This window comes from Herpailurus yagouaroundi, unplaced genomic scaffold (genome assembly GCF_014898765.1).
Source record: "Herpailurus yagouaroundi ecotype Mexico unplaced genomic scaffold, PumYag 159, whole genome shotgun sequence".
Classification (NCBI taxonomy): Eukaryota; Metazoa; Chordata; class Mammalia; order Carnivora; family Felidae; genus Herpailurus; species Herpailurus yagouaroundi.
The window spans coordinates 25242887-25256349 of record NW_024412400.1 but is presented as its reverse complement, the minus strand read 5'-3'; the positions used below and the strand labels follow the sequence as shown (position 1 = coordinate 25256349).

Genomic DNA, 13463 nt, shown 5'->3' with positions numbered 1-13463 from the left:
TTAAAAAAGGTGGTTTTTTTTATGTTTGTTTATTTTTGAGAGAGAGACTGAGTGTGTGAGGGGGGGAGGGGCAGAGACAGAGGGAGACACAGAATCCGAAGAAGGATCCAGGCTTCCAAGCTGTCAGCACAGAGCTCCATGCGGGGCTCGAACTCATGGACCGCAAGATTATGACCTGAGCTGAAGTCGTACGCTTAACTGACCGAGCCACCCAGGCGCCCCTCCACCTTCTTTTTTTAACTGGTAAGACACAGACCACAATGTTCCCAGAAATGTCCTCGGGGTCATGGGATTATGGGTGACATTCTTTATGGTTCTGTATATTTTTCAAATTTTCTGTGCTGCATACACATTATTTTCCTCATTGAAAACAATAAGAGGTTCCAAGATGACCCTGAATAATCCTCCTGGCATTCACGAGTGGTCCCCACCCACAGTGACTAGGGCTGACCCATGTAGCCAGGAGGGCACTGCAGAAATGATGAGTGTGGTTTCCAAGGCTGGGTTACAGTGTTGTGGGTTCTACCTTACCCTTTCTTGGATCCCTCACTCTGGGGACAGCCAGCTGCCACAGTATGAGGACACTCTAATAACCCTATGCAGAAGTCCCAGGACAGGGAACTGAGGCCTCCACCCAAGAGCCAGCACTAACTCAACCTTCAGTCCCAGAATGGCCTCCAGCCCAGCCCACATCTTGACCATAACCCCATGAGACACCCCAAGTCAGAACCACCCAGCTCAGCTGCTTCTGGATTTCTAACCCACAGAAACTCTGTGAGATAATAAATGTTTATTGATGTTTTTGGCTGCCAAGTCTGGGAGTAATTTGTTATATAGCAAAAGATAAGGAATACAAAGAGTATTTACATCGTCAAAGGAAAACACTTGCTTACCATCCCCCACCCACACATCTCAGTCTGGGTCTGATCCAGACCACCTTTCTGCCCTCTGCAGTCCCCATCACAAACACCCTTCTTCACTAAGCACAGCTCCCTCCCAGAAGAACCTGCTGCTCCAAGTGTGGAGCACTTGACCCAGCAGCACCAGGATTTCCTGGAACCTATGAGAAATCCAGAATCCCAGGCCTGCAGAACCAGAATCTACATTTCAATGACAAGTGATTCATTAACTTCTGAGCGGCAGTAAAGTTTGAGAAGCCCTGGGCAATGGGTTTCCCTGGCTGAAAACTCTAAGGGATTCTAACCGGCAGCCAGAGGTGAGAATCAACAAGCTAGGAACAAGTCCGGTTTTCCTCACTCCGAGCCCTCTCCAGTCTCCTTCACCCCAGCCTCAGCCAGGCCCAGAATCCTTAAGCCTCTTGGCCAGGGCTGAGAACCCCAGTCGAAAACATGGCCCTGCGGACCCCCTTGATTCCACATCTCCATCTCTTGAACCTCTTTGTACCTCCGATGCCCTCTTCCCAGCCTCACTGCTGTCCTCCCAAACACAGGCACACCCCTAAATTTCTATCCCCAGCCCTCATTCTGTCTCACTCTCTTAAAATCATTTTCAGTATAAACCACTTCGGACATATAGATGAAGATAACAAAATGAGACATCTCTGTACCCAGCACTAAGATTTAACAAATGCTTACATTTTGCTTTATTTACTTCACATCTTTTATTTTTTTATTTTTTATTTATTTATTTTTTTTTTAATTTTTTTTTCTCAACGTTTATTCATTTTTGGGACAGAGAGAGACAGAGCATGAACGGGCGAGGGGCAGAGAGAGAGGGAGACACAGAATTGGAAACAGGCTCCAGGCTCTGAGCCATCAGCCCAGAGCCCGACGCAGGGCTGGAACTCACGGACCGTGAGATCGTGACCTGGCTGAAGTCGGACGCTTAACCGACTGCGCCACCCAGGAGCCCCACACATCTTTTATTTTTGAAGAAATGAGACCTTTTTTGAGAAAGAGAGAGAGAGACAGAAAGCACGTGCATGAGTGTGGGAGGGGCAGAGAGAGAGGAGGACAGAGGATCCAAAGCCGGCTCTGGGCTGACAGCCGGGAGCCCAATGCAGGGCTGGAACTCAGGAACCCAACTGTAAGATCATGACCTGAGCCGAAGTCAGACACTTAACCAACTGAGCCACCCGAGTGCCCCAGAAATGGGACTTTTGAAATGCGGTTCCCATGCCCCTCCTTTCTCCCCTCTTCTAACTCTGCTTTTCCTGTAACACCCACAACAATACATGGCAGAGGTTCTGAGACTTTCCCCTTTCACGGCACCTTTAGTGTCTCTGTATGTTTTCCACGGCACCCCCCCAGCTAAAAGTAATACTTACAGTTCCACTTACGAGGTAGTTAGGTGCAAACAACATAATAATTATTCATGTCCAAACAACTTATTAGCCTTTTGGGGAAAAAAAAAAAAAAAAGCAGCACACAAAAACTGTAAGAATGAACCTTTTTCTTTCATTCCTAAGTTATCACAATGACTTACTCATGGGATGTGTGCATCTCTCGGGCACCACACGACCTCTCAAACCTTGTAATCACACTGGACACCACCATCTTCATTTGCCTGTTCCACAAAGCGGTTTCTTAGCAACCACCAACACGCAGCTTCGTAGAGATAGGACGTCATCAAAAGGAATGCAGTGCTGTCTAACCTCATACTGTAAACTACCCCCAGACAGTAGTTAGTGTGCTATCTAACATGTCGAGTGCCACTCTGTTCCCCTCATTAAAAGTAAAAAGTCCTTTTGCCCCGCCCTCGCTAGTTTGCTGTGGTGCCTTGGGGGTGCTTCAGTACAGAGTTTGGGAACCTCTAATATGTGGTAGTGTTGTATATGCTCAAAAAAGGCACATAAATGCTGTCCTCTCTGCCTTAGCCCGCATACCCCTCTCGTGGGCCTTGCTTTACCTGCTCTGGGCAAAAACCTTCCAGTCTCCCTCCCAGCCTGGTGAACTCCAGGTGAACATGCCCAAGGACCTGTTTCGGTACCTTAACCTAGAACTTTGCCAACACTCTCAATGAATATGCTCCATAGGGAACTCGACGCCTTGCCCATCAAGGCCTGTTCTCTCTCCTAGGTTTCTTGCGTCTGTGGGGAGTTCCCCTGTCCTCATAACATCCAGGCTCAAAACACCAGGCAGCAGCCTGCTCCTGCCACTGTCCTCACTGCCACAGCCGGCCTGGAGCTGAGTGCTGGCGGAAGCCTTTCACTCCACCACCTCATTCTCTGTGCCGACCCGCCCACCCTGAGGATGGTCAGAGGACTTCTTGGTCTCTCATCCACTAATTCCTATCCTGGGCTAATGCTAGAGCAACCATTCTGCGCCCTACAAGTGGCTCACAGAGCATAAGAAACATATACTGCCCAGCCTGGAGTCCTTAGCCTCAACCTCACCCCTAACCTCCTTCCCCTCCCCAGTCCCTGGTTGTTCCTCTTCAAGTACCATGGGGTCAGGTTATACGGGGCTAGTGCTACCTTTTGTACACTTTTGTACACACTGAACATTCTCCAGATACCATTCCTTTACCTCCAGTGGAACCTCCCCCTGACACTCTTTTCCTTTCCATCTCGACCCTCTGTCTTAGGGCTCTCCATAGAAACAGAACCAACAGGATAGTGTGTGTGTGTGTGTGTGTGTATGTGTGTGTGTGTGTGTGTGTGTGTAGGGGGAGAGAGAGAGAGAGAGAGAGAGAGAGAGAGAGAGAGAGAGAGAAGGCAGGGCAGATGTGTTTTAAGAAACTGACCCTCAAGTGATTGCGGGAATTGGCAAGTCTGAAATCTGCAGGGCAGGCCAGCAGGCCAGAGACCTAGAGAACAGTTGATGTTACAGTCTTGAGTCAAGCAGCCCAGAAGCAGGATTCCTTCCTTCTCAGGAGATTTTAGACTTTTCTCTTAAGTCCTTCAACTGACTGGGTGAGGCCCACCCACATTATGAAGAATAATCTACTTTACCCAAAGTCTTTTGCTTTAAATGTTAATCACATTAAGAAAGAAACATTGCCCACAGCAACACCTACACATGTTTGACCAAAAACTGGGTACCATAGCCTAGCCAAGATGACACATAAAATTACCCATCACATCCTCCTTTATTAAAGCACTTACTACACGCAAAGCACCATTCCAAATGCTGAGGATACTAAAGCGATACAAAAGACATTAAAAAAAAAAAAAAAAAGGGACAACGCTGCCCTCATGAAGGACCTTACCTTCAGGAGCAGAGAAACAGACAATATACAAATAAAAATAATACATGAAATTCAATTTTAAAAGTATGTTAGGTGTGCCCGGGTGGCTAAGAATCTGACTCATGGTTTTGGTGCAGGTCATGATCTCACGGTTCATGAGATCAAGCCCCACATCAGGTTCTGTACTGATGGCACAAAGCCTGCTTGGGATTCTCTCTCTTCCTCTCTCTCTCTGCCCACCCCTGCTCATGCACTCTCTCTCTCTCAAAATAAATTAACATTAAGAAAAAAATTTTAGGGGTGCCTGGGTGGCTCAGTTGGTTAAGCATCTGACTTCGGCTCAGGTCACAATCTCACAGTTCCCAAGTTTGAGCCTCACATCAGGCTCTGTGCTGACAACTCAGAGCCTGGAGCCTGCTTCAGATTCTGTGTCTCCCTTGCTCTCTGCCCCTCCCCCGTTCACACACACTCTCTCTCTCTCTCTCAAAAATAAATAAATATTAAAAAAATTATTTAAAAAAGGAAGAAAAAATGTTTAAAAACTACATCAAATAAAGAAAAATAAGGCAGGGAGGAGGGATAGCAAGCACGGGGGAAGATGCGATTTTTAAAAACAGGATGATCAGGGACGGCCTTACCCAAAAAGTGATGTTAAGTGAAGTCCTAAAGAGACCATGGGATAAAGGGGATGGTGTACCAGGCAAGGGGGTGGCGAGTGCAAGGTTCCAGGACCTGCCTGGGGAAGGTGGGAGGGGGTGGCTGCTGGTGGCACATGAAATCAGAGAGGCCTGGGAAGGCAGGTTGTGTGGGCTATGCAGGTGGGGGTAAGGACTCCCTGAGATGGGATCCCCTTGAGGGTTTCAAGCCAAGGGAGACACGATCACTCTGGCCATGACTGATGGTGGAAATGGAGAGACCAGATGATGATGGGGTATGAGCAACAATCAAATTCTGGATATATTTTGAATGTAGAAAATGGGACTTATTGGTAGTTTAGAAAGAGGGCATAAGAAAAAGAAGGCATCCAAGCCACCTCTAGGGCCTATGTATGACCTGAGCAACTGGAAGGCTGCAGGGGCCCCTTCTGATCTGGGGATGGCTATGGGAGGAAGACACGGGCTTGTTTTAGATGTGTTAACTCCACTGGGTAGAGGTGTGGGGTAGGCAGCTGCAGGGACCAGTCCCGAGCTCAAGGGAGAGATCTGGAGCTTTCGGTAATGCCTCATCTGTCCATGTGACATCCAACTTCCAAAGGGAGCAATCATCTCTTCTTCATCCCCAACAGCAGCTATCCCAAGGCCCTGCTCCAACAGATGCACAATAAGTATCTACTAAGCCAACATCCTTTAAGACTAGGACAGACACTTATCATCTGGTAAAGGATGGAATATTTGGAATATCTGCATGTCTCTCTCAAGTTCACCTTCTTTTTTTTTTTTTTTTTTTAGTTTTATTTTTTTAATTTACATTCACATTAGTGTATGGTGAAACAATGATTTCAGGAGTAGATTCCTTAATGCCCCTTACCCATTTAGCCCATCCCCCCACCCACACCCCCTCCAGTAACCCTCTGTTTGTTCTCCATATTTATGAGTCTCTTATGCTTTGTCCCCCTCCCTGCTTTTATATTATTTTTGTTTCCCTTCCCTTATGTTCATTTGTTTTCTCTCTTAAAGTCCTCATATGAGTGAAGTCATATGACATTTGTCTTTCTCTGACTAATTTTGCTTAGCATAATACCCTCCAGTTCCATCCACATAGTTGCAAATGGCAAGATTTCATTCTTTTTGATTGCTAATACTCCATTGTGTGTGTGTGTGTGTATACATCTTCTTTATTCATCCATCTAGGGACATTTGGACTCTTTCCATACTTTGGCTATTGTTGATACTGCTGCTATAAACATGGGGGTGCATGTGTCCCTTCGAAACAGCACGCCTGTATCTCGTGGATAAATGCCTAGTAGTGCAATAGCTGGGTCATAGGGTAGTTCTGTTTTTAGTTTTTTGAGGAACCTCCATACTGTTTTCCAGGGTGGTTGCACCAGCTTGCACTCCCATCAAGTTCACCTTCTTCAAAACATAGTACAGGGGTTGGGTGCACACGGTCTGGAGCCAGACTGCCTGGGTTCAAATCCCAGTCTTTACTTGCTAACTAGGTAACTTTGAGGAAGCCACTCAACTTCAGGTTTCCCAATTATAATATGGGGATATACATACAATCCACTGGCAGGGTAAATAAGTTAATATTGAACAGGACTTAGAAGAGCTCAGACACATAGAAAAGGCAGTATAAATGTTAACCATTATTAATATTATTACTGGTATCAGTTGTTATCCTTTGTAAAGATTCCTTTTGACCTGCCTATGGCCAAAATTACACCTCACTGCAAAGGGTGCTTATACAGTGTTCCGAGAAAGTGGAAAAATTCCAAAAGCGCTCTCTAAATTACAGAAGTGTTTAAATGAACAATCTGATTTCTTGTACTTGGTATTTCTGAAATTTGGTAATACATGATTCAGTCACATTCCATTAACCGCCCTCTGTGATTAGCCAACTCTTTTCCTTTAAAAAAATTTTTTTAATGTTTATTCATTCTTGAGAGACAGAGACAGAGTGCAAACAGGGGAGGGGCAGAGAGAGAGAGAGAGAGAGACAGAATCCGAAGCAGGCTCCAGGCTCTGAGCTGTCAGCACAGAGCCCGATGTGGGGCTCGAACCCACTAACCGTGAGATCATGACCTGAGCTGAAGTCACGCGCTTAACAGACAGAGCCACCCAGGCACCCCTAACCAACTCTTTTCTTATCCATCTGTATGGATAAGGTCTACTATAATAATTTCTTCAAACTTAGCAATTTGGCAGCCATTCCATAAAACTTGAAGGATTCCTCAGGAATCCGCAATTCCTCAAGATGAAATACAAAGTAGGAAATTTCAACACACACACACACACACACACACACACACACACACACACACGGATGGAAGCTGAAAATCCTCTGCGAAAAATAAATGCTCACCATCAAGGGGGTCTGCCTACAGAACAACAAAAGGGGACATTTTAGTTATAAAAGCCAGTGAAAAAGTGTGAAAACATCCAATACGGTTACATACACAAAGTAACTTAAGAGTTGGTCAGTATCAGATGAGGGAGGCAACACACAGCTGATGTGGACTTTCCACCACTGGCTCGCCTTGGTGCCCCATGACACCTGAGGGCTAGAGTCCCCTCTCCTTTGAACCACAGAAGAAGGGCAAGCCAGGGCACTATCCCCCTCATCGTCTGGTGCAACCAGGACACGGAAGCTGCCGGGCCCTCTCCAGCACTCCCTATGCCACAAAGGCAGTCAGACCCAGGAAAACTCCAAAGCAAAGCCCTCAATACCCCCAAACAGTGTCTCCTCCATCTCAGTCTTGGCAGGTAGCCATCTTGCGTAGAATGTGACCTGATTTTCTAGCTCTTTGGTTCTGGCCCCGCTGAGAGCCGATTCTTCTTCCTGAATTCAGCCCAGGTGGGGAGTAAGTCACACAAATGCATATTTAAAAGCTCAACCGAATTCTTATTTGGAGAGCAAGGAATTAACAAGGCTCAAGCAGTGGCCATCACTTGCTTGCTGTACGGATCTTTTCACAGAAAGCATCCTAGTAAAATATGCAATGATAATAATGAAAGCCCCTTTGGGGGGCCAGGAGAAAAGGGAAACTCAAATTTATGTCGAAAACTGAATGTGAATGGGAAAAAAGATCACACACATGCAAAACCTTTAAAAGGTAAACATAAAAGAAATGTCTGGTTAAATTTATCTCTTTGTCAGTGAAAAATAGCCTAAGCCTTAGCCAAGGGTGTTGCCAACTCTTCAACTAAAGGAAAAGGGAGAAATGCTTACTGTAGAGCAGCACCATCAAATAGGGCTTTCAGCCATGGTGAAAATACTCCACCTCTGCACTATCCAACTCCAATGCCAATAACCACGTGTGGCTCTACAGTACTGGAAATGTGGCTAGTGAGACTGAGGAGCTGAACTGCAATTTTATTTCATTTTAATTCACTTTACATTTAAATGCAAATAGCCACATGTATCTGGTGGCCACTGAACAGGACAGCTCAGCTACAGACCCTCAAACTCAACAGCTGGCAACATCTTTCTTTTCTTCCAATAAAACTAAAATCGTACTCAACGGACAACATTGTAAATTGTCACCAAAATAATTAGTATCTCTATACAGGCCTGGCTGCCCCAAACCCAGAAAGCAGAAAAAGAAATGATTCCAGTGTGTCATTTCTTGCAATGCTGTTGTGCCCTACCCAGTTTATGTTTCTACTATACCATGGCCTCACGTTTTTGGAAATCTTTGCTTGTAGACGTAATCTCCTTTGCAAAACCAGAACATCACAGTCTCTTCCCTACATCTAGGAAACACGAAAAAGTCAACTTAGGGCAAGTTACTTAACCTCACTAAGCTTCAGTTTCCTCAAGGCTAACGTGCAGATAAGAATAGTACTTGCCTCCCATGTGGATTAAATCCAAAGAACGCACGTAAAGTGCCTAACAGTGTTGGCAAAGAGTAAGCATCGGGGGGGTTAATTATTATTTTGTTAATAATGCTGTAAAATCTGTAATGAAATAAGAACAGTGCTACTAGAATGGAAGTTTACGGTTGGCAAGTCTTCTGAGGTGGGAACACTTTGAACCTGTTTCCCAGGCTATGGTTAAGTAACCTCTAGTGAAGTACATCTTGGGGCCCTGACATCTTGGCACTCACTGTCAACCTCCAAATGGGCAATCACCCAGACGGGTACCATCATGAGTCACCAGTCATCGTTTAGCCAATGTTTACTGTGCCCCCATTCTGTGGCAGGCACTGTCCTAGACTGTCAGATCAGAACAGTCCCCAAACGGGGCAATGTCTTGAGACTCTATACTATCTGTCATCTGAGCCCATTGAGACACCTTGGCCAGATGCAAATATTTCATTCTGGGGTGACAAGCAGTCAGGGAGGCTCAATTCCTGTTCCTAAATCAGTCCACACTGGGTTCGGCTGCTGGTCCACAGAATGGGACTAATGGGTAAGAGGACCTGAGGGGAACCGACCCATTTTCTCAGCCAGGACGACAAGAGGGTGTCGATAGGTCATGTTTCTCACTGACAGTCCAAATCACTTTAACAGGAAAGCTGTTTTCTGAGCCTTCAAAAAGCCAAATCTGATCTGCCTCACAAAGCAAACACAACCACGTTCAGCAGCCAGCTGCGCAAGCCGGTGAAATCCAACGGGAATCTCCTCCACCAAGTTCACATCAACTAGACCAATACGTCAGAAATCCCCCAGGAGTTTCTAAGCAGAAGTGTACTGGAATTCTGTGGGGTGTGGGGGTTATTTTTCTTTATATAGAAAGCACTCAATCAATCTTCTTTAACAACCAAGGGTACATTCCCCTGTGGAATTTCCTTCTCTGAAGATCTCTACAAATAAAATATTTGTCTGATCATCTGCAATAATTTAAGTGTAAACTCATTCACTGGCAGAGTCAGGGATTTCTTACAGCTGCTCCACCTATGAAAACAATGTGTTTCGCACTGTCTCGAGCGTCCAATTTCTGTACCCTCTAACCCCCAAAACACTGGTCAAAAACCATGCTCTTGACTTTGGGATAGGAAAATAGGGTTGTCGTATCTGGACTCCCATACTTGTATTCTTTGCTGGTGGGACTGTAAAATGGTACAACCGTGTTGGAAAAAGATCCTGCAGCTTCTTACAAGGTTCACATCCACCTCTTCTATGACCTAACGATTCAACTCTTAGGCATTTACCCACGAGAAATGAGAACATATGTCCCTAGGAAGACTTGTCCACAAATATTCATAGCAGCTTCATTCACAATACCCCAATAACCTGGGACTGACTCATGTGTCCATCAACTGGGGGAATATGTTAGCAAACTGTGATATGGACATATCCTGGAATATAACTAAGCAATAAAAAAAGACCAAAATACTGACATATACAACATGGATGAATCTCAGAAATATGCTGAGTGGAAGAAGCTTTACACAATACTGCAAAATTCCATTTATAGGAATTCAAGAACAGACTAAACTAACAGTGGGAAACAATCAACAGTGGTTGCCGCTGAAAGGGGGAATGGGGATGAGGAAACTTTCTGAGGTGATGGTAATATTTTCTATCTTGACAGAGACTAGGATTATACAGGTGTACACATCTATCAAAACATTATGCAAACATGACTCTCAACATTTGTGCATTTCATTGTATGTATATAAATTTTACCTTAGGGGTGCCTGGGTAGCTCAGTCAGTTGGACGTCCTACCATCCGTCTCGCCATCCGTTAGTTCAAGCCCCGTGTCGGTCTCTGTGCTGACAGCTCAGAGCCTGGAGTCCGCTTGGGAATCTGTGACTCCCTCTCTCTCAACCCCCACCCACTCACGTTCTGTCTCTCTGTCTCTCAAAAATGAATAAACATTAAAAAATTTTAATTTTACCCTAAAAAAAAATCACGAACATATAATGAACTCTGAATAATAAAATGTGCACTGAACTGTTTAGAAGTGACCTATGCCAATGTCTGTAACTTACTTTAAAAGGCATAAAACAATAAGCTGGGACTGATGGAGGGATGAATAAATCGCCAGATGTGTAATAAAGCCAATATTGCAAAATTACACCCTAGATATGTGTATTTGGGTAGTTACTGTTCTTGCAAGTTGTTTATATTTTTTAAAAATGAGATAGGTCAGGGAAAGAAAAACTCATAGTGCCCTCTCCTTAGCCCACCAAGTTAGAAACTTGACAAGATACCCATGCCCACCAAGCCATGGGCCCACATAGTTTCAATTCTGCTGCAGAGTGAAGATTGGAAGAATACAAGTAGCTTTACAGGAACTCACATCACTCATGCCAAAGATTTTCTGCCTGTTTCCCTACAGACAAAGCAATTATTTGAATGGAAGCCAAAAATTCCTGCTCAAGAGGGAGAAAAAGAACTCATTCCCAATTTGTTCTCTTTCAATTCCTGCACCAATCTATTAGTGAACTGCACAACACTCCACTTCCATCCGCCCCAAGTCCATTAAGTCAAAAGACTAACAAAGAAAAACCAACCCAGCCACATGATATACAGAGGATAATGCCCCAGCTCTCAGGGCCAGAAACCCCACTGAAGGCAAAAGAGGATGCAGAGTCAGTCTGAGGTTCAAGTGATTTCAACTGAGGTTAGCACACACGCACCAAAGAGACCTAAACAGCTTGTTGCTTAACCCCTCCGTGGGATTTGGTGACATCTGGGGTCACTTGAACTTGGTAGGGAATTCAGCTGTTCAGAGATACAAATTAGGAATCCTGGCAGCCAGGGACAAGTGGGGTGCACAGCGTGCCCTACCCACAGGCCCAGAGGTCACCCACATTACTCCCGCCTTCCTTCCTGGCATGGCCTCGGTTATCCTGAGATGACACACGATGGCAGGGGCTGAAGACGCCTAGTCTGACTGCGCGCCCAGCATCTGAAAACAGCTGTGCCAATTACAAGAAGGGACTGTTGCTGGAAACCCAGGGCAGCCACTCAAATATAGAGATTTGTGCCGGATTAAAAAAAAAATACACACACACACACACACACTTTTTGTTTAAGTCCCCCCAACAAACTCTCTGCCACTTTTCAGTGTCCCTGGGGACCACCCACAACCACATAGGGCAGCTAACTAAGCATAAACAACTGGAGGCAACAGGGAGCGTGCCTGGGTTTAGCACTTTGGCCTCCACGCGGTTCTCGCTGCCAAAGACAGCGATATCCTAGGTCAAGGGCACGGGCTCTGGTCAGGGGGAAGGGGGAGTGTTGCATGCCTGACAATCGGTTTTCTGAAATGTACGTCACTATCACCCCGCCAAGACCTGACCTACCCTGGAGTCCCTTGAGACTAGGAAAGCGGGTTAGGACGAGGAAAGAAGTCCCCTTACAGAAGGGGAGATGCCGTTTTCAGCGCTGGGGACTTCCCGTGCCCCGAGTCTCTGTGCCTCCAGTGGCTGCGGCGCTTCCCCTGGACACACGGCAGGTCTGCTCCCATCTATCCAGAACCCCTGCGCCAGGAACAAACCCACCTCCCAGGGCGCACGCAAAAGGGCGGCTAGAGGCGCCTCCACCCCCTACCCCCACCCCACCGCAGCCTCGTGCCTTCCTGAACCTGGACTGCGTAGCCGGCTCCAGCCAGATCTTTGCCAAGGACCCCCTGCAGCAGTGTCCCAGACCCACCTGTAGCCTCGAAGCTTCCCCTCTGCTTCCTTCTTAGGCACCCCCGAGCCTGCAGAGTCCACGACCCCTAACAAACTGCTCTAGGGTGCCTCTCCCCATTGCGTGCCACGGATGATTTTTTTTTTTCTTAATATGTTGGCCAAGAGCGTTGCGAGTCGTGGATCGCCGCTGACCCATCCATCCAACCCCGGTAGGGGATGTGGTGGTGGGGGCGGTGGCCCTCTGGCAGCCCCGGCAACCTGCAGGGAGGCGCCACGCGGAGCTCCTCCTGCCCGCCCAGGTCCCGGTCCGCGGGGCCAGATGGCAGGGCCTGTGCCCGCCTACACCCCAAATCTTGCCGCGCGCCCACCTACCGTTAGGGACTGGCTGAGGAGAAGGCGCCGGCGCGGGCTCCCTGAGACAGCGTGTTCCGTCCCGGGAGGAAAGTTTGTGCCATACAGAGCAGGCGGCAAGGGGAAGGCGTGGGCACCAGTGGGTGGGGGCGGGAAGCGGCTGCGCGGCGTGCGCCGGTATATGTCCCTCCCGCGATCTGTGCGTCCGTCCCTCCGCGGAACCCGCGGCCGCCGCGCTCCCGCTCGCTGCGCCCTGAGCCCGGCGCGCTCCGGCTCCAGCCCCGACGCGCCCCCGCCGCCGCCGCCGCCGCCGCGCGTCCGCCGGCTACACTTCCTCTTCCTCTGAACTCATGTGCAAAATATGCTGCGCTGCATCTTCGGGGGAGCCGCCGGCCCCTGACAGCCGCCGCGGGAGCAGCGGGCCCGCCCCGCGCCCCTCGGCGCCCTGCACCCCCTTGACGCCCCGCGCAGCTGCCTCCACGCGGCCGGCCACCTGCGCGCGGCACACGCCGTACCCCACCGTCAACCCTAATGCCCCTCCGCGCAGAGGTCCACGCGCCAAGCCCACTCCCTCGACCCCTTCTAACCAAGGTTGTATGAGGCTAGAGTGCGCCTAGGGGACTGGGTTCCCTAAATATTTGAGCTGGAGTGGTGGATGGTGACAGCCACCAAGGTGCTGATGGCTGAGGGTGTGGCAGGACCATTGAGAGTGGACT

The 13463-nt window shown here is 47.7% G+C and overlaps 1 protein-coding gene across 2 annotated transcripts in view; it reads right to left on the bottom strand.

Annotated features, from left to right (window-relative positions):
- The window catches only part of RFTN1 (raftlin, lipid raft linker 1), a 211051-nt gene extending 198019 nt beyond the window's left edge, over positions 1-13032 (bottom strand). The window contains exon 1 of one of the 2 annotated variants that reach the window (XM_040480120.1): positions 12769-13032. The gene's annotated coding sequence lies outside the window, so the exon portion shown is untranslated. Of the gene's footprint in view, positions 1-12415; positions 12594-12768 lie in introns of those variants that run through there. The other variant, XM_040480119.1, reaches the window with a different exon arrangement.
- Between the last annotated feature and the right edge of the window lie 431 nt (positions 13033-13463).